A 4,052-nucleotide genomic window follows, 5' to 3' on the forward strand; every position below is an offset into this window, starting at 1 on the left:
TTTCTAATCACTTATCAATTCAATTCCACATTCCAACCCCCACCTCATCTTCAACCTTTGATTTTCTCTCTTTTCATCTCTTCTTCTTCTTCTTCTTTGCAAACCTTAAACACCATTAACATGCCTAGAACCAAGCGTGTTGGTCACAAGCCCCAAGTTACGGAAGCTAATCGCCTTCGTATACGTTGCGGAGCCTATTTTGACATTGAAACAGAGGAGGAAGCCGCTCGATTCATTCACTTTTCCAATTCCAAGAGGGAGTTTGTGGATATGCACTTCCTTGACTTTGATTCGGTAAGAGCATTAAATTTCTCTACTCGAATTGATGCTTCCATTGAAACTTTGGGTTGGCAAGCTTTTGTTTCTATACATTTTCCCCGTATTACGGAATATGTGGTAGAATTTTTGGTCACTTTGACCATGAATAAGAAGAAGACATCAATCTCCTTTAGAAATAATGGTGTGACCTATACCATTGATTATGAGGCTATGGGGAATATGTTTGGTTTCCCTACTAATGATTTCTATGACAAGCCTAAGGATTTTGATAACGACTCTATTTGGCAAACTCTTTCGGATCAAGAATATTTTAACTCCAAAAATACCTCAAGCAAGTTGATTAAGGACAATTGTGTGTTCTTCTTTCATAAATTTCTGAGTTTTTCATTATTTGGTCGTGTTGAGAGCTCCAAACTTCAAGTTCGGGATTTGTTCGTTTTGGATTGTTTGTTTAAGGGTTTGAGGGTTGATAGCATCAGTATGCTATTTGACAATTTATTTCGTGCTTCGAGGGGTCATACCATTCAAGTCCCTCTCGATAATTTTATCACTGCAATTGTTTTGGGGGCACGGGGTGAATTAGCCGATTATGACATGTCCACCTACCATGGCTATTGATGCGTAAAGTCTAGGTGTAGAGCTTTTCTACGACAAAATGTATATTACGATGAATGTGCTATGACTATGGATGTGATCTTTATAAATGCTCTATCTTTACTAGACGCTACGACTACTTAGGGGCAAGTGTACCCCGTCGTATCAAGTAATAATCCGGTTAAGACCGGGTATCGAATCCACGGGATTTATAGTTACAAGTATTAGACGACTCGGTTTCGTATGTTATTTAAGCGGTAATTACTTTGGGTTAAGTAAGACACAACTACACACTATTCCTCACTATTGGCGACACAGATTTATGTAGCTAAAACTCTATGAAGTGAGATGAGTATGATAAGTTATAACCATGATAAATAATGACTCTAAATGTATACGGATAATAGTTTACTCTTGCAAAGACGACCAAGTGTAGTAGAACCGACCCGTGAAGCACTTAGACTACGTGATTCCTAGTCAAGGCGTGTCTAACGCGGGGGAATTAGAAACTAGGGCCCGTAAGTTCCGTGGCTTGTCAATTCCTACGGTTTTCGGTTTGTCACTTTCGGTAAGGCAACACCTATATAACTCCCTAAAGATAGCCCGAATGGCGGCGGTAATCATGTTCTCCTGCACAATAATCAATTATCAATATCAAAACAAGCAATAAACATTAACACATAAAGGGAAATAGAGATTATAAATCATAAATTATAAATATGGAAAGTGATTAGATGAAATACAACCAAGCCTAGTACATAGGAAGAGTACAAGCTAATTAGCAAGTAAAAAGGGAGAATCCGCCCTTGGAACTAGCTAACCGGACTCAAAGCCGTCTCCTAGGTCGTGGAGGTGGAACTCTCGAGCTTGGTGACGAATGGTGGAACGGAGCGTCAATGGAACGCCGGAACAACGAACAAGCTCTCGAGGGGGAGAGTTTAACTTACAAAATTTGAATCTAAATTACAAGGAAAGAAAAGAGTATAGTGTAGCTCTCTAGTATGTAATTGGTGTCAAATGAAGTTCAAGAGCTTCTTATTTATAGACATCAAGCAAGGGCAAGTTTGTAATTTCACAAAGCACAAGTATGGAGCAACATTATTTGGTGCAGAAATCCCATGATACGCCCCGCGTAAATTGGTATACGCCCTGCGTAAGTGCCCATTCCGTCAGAAATCTCCTGCATGTGGACCAATTCTATGTCTAATTGTCTCAAATACGCCCTGTGTAGCTGAAGTACGCCCCGCATAAATGAGTCTCTGATCTTTTTACGTTGAAGAACTACCATTTATGCCCCGCGTAAATGGTGATACGCCCCGCGTATGGAGAGTTGACTCCGGGAGACAATGCAGTCTGACTTTCAGGATTAGGCCAATCATTTCCGACATGTGTCATACGCCCCGCGTAAGGTGTCATACGCCCCGCGTAAATGACGATATGCCCCGCGTAAATAATGATACGCCCCGCGTATTTGAGTAGATTTTCACTCCTTCCTCGTACCTGAAATACAAATCTTGAGAGCCGAGTTAGCTTGACGTTTTATTTTCTAAAATTAATCAAAAATAAGGAAAATTAACCGAAAGTAAGGAATTTATTTTTATTTTGTTATTTTATTAAAACACTCTATTTTTGTAATTAAACTTATTTATTTCTTCTAAAATTAAACCGTAAATCACGCTAAAAGATAGGGACGAAACGCCCCTATCAAACCTCCTCGGACTTTAAAGTTTTACTTGTCCTCAAGTAAAAGAAATCGAAAGACAAGGGATTGAGATAATTGAGAAACAAACCGAAGGTTGGTTTTACCAAGTGCGTGATTTCAAAGTTACGGTTTTATGCAAAGGTTTCGGTAAGTACCTACGCAAGCGATTGAGTACAAAAACTTATTTGAGACCTCTATGATTAAGTTTAATAGGCGATATTAACGGGAGCCGATCATTTTTTTTTTGAGAACTCGGTAGTACCTCACCAAGGAATTTCACTCTTACGCTCAATTTTTGGTGGGTCGGTGTTTTCGCACTCTTCCTTGCACTTACTCGAGATCATGTTGAATTTGCATTTTCATCCGGGTTTTTCCTCCTAAAATATGGTTAGGCAACATTAAAAATGAACCCGGAGGGGGGTTGTAATGTGGGTGGCTTCTTTAGTGGTTAGTTTAAAGAAACTCGAGTTCAAAAATACCGTTTTGTGATTGCACCGTGTTTTTGTTTTGGCCTTAGCGAATTTTACAAAATATACTTCAAAATTGCTCGGGTGGAGCTTGAGAATGCCTTTTCTCATTTATTGTATCCTTTGTTTCGATAGAGGCACAAAAATGACTTTTGAAAGCTTATAGTGCTCAATTGTTAAGGTCGTGGCTTACTTTGGGTAATTCGGGTGCAAATTGATTTTTTCGGTATTTGGACAAGAGGAAAAAGGGTTAAATGTTATAAGGGTGTTAGCAAAGAAGTTGGTTAATAAGCTCGAAGGGGTTTCCTAGTGGTAAATGAAAACGACAAAAATAAATTAAGAAAAATTAGCCTAAGTGGGTTCAGTTTATCATCTATTGCCTTTTTACCAAAAATAAGTGTACTTAACCCGATATTAGATACAAATTCTATGAGTCGAGTAAAGTCAAAGCATTCGAAAAGTTGTGAAAGAAAATAGAGTTCTCGTACGAACTCTTTTAGGCTCAAAATTGCCTCACAAAAAAATTCGGGTTTTAAAATGTGTACTTTCAAGTTCTCGTCAAATTCTCAACTATCCGGTTTTTATTGCTTTTTTTTTTAAGTTCATTATGGAGATAACATTTGGGTTAAGACTCAATGCCTTAGTTTAGTACTAACCTAAGCTTTGCACAAATTCCCTAATTTCAAAACCAAGACTAAAATTCCTTAATTAGATCATCCCCTTGTGTCGACGTCTTTTATTTTTAACGACAAATAACGGAACTTTAATTAATTTTCGAGGGAGGTGTAGCGTGTCGGAAGAATTTCAAGAGTTAATAAATTTGTTTAATTATTTGATTTTTATTTTTGTTTTTGTTAGTGCAAACCAAACTAAAAGTGCGGGGTTGCACGTCCCTCCGCGTTATTAAAATGACGCCTATTCCAAGGGCGTCGCAAAAAGAAAACAAAACAAAAACAAAAATAAAGAATGAGCTGAAAAAGGGACCCTTAAGGTCAGATCCTACGCGAGGT

Source organism: Euphorbia lathyris, chromosome 1 (assembly GCF_963576675.1).
Source record: "Euphorbia lathyris chromosome 1, ddEupLath1.1, whole genome shotgun sequence".
In the NCBI taxonomy this organism is placed as follows: Eukaryota; Viridiplantae; Streptophyta; class Magnoliopsida; order Malpighiales; family Euphorbiaceae; genus Euphorbia; species Euphorbia lathyris.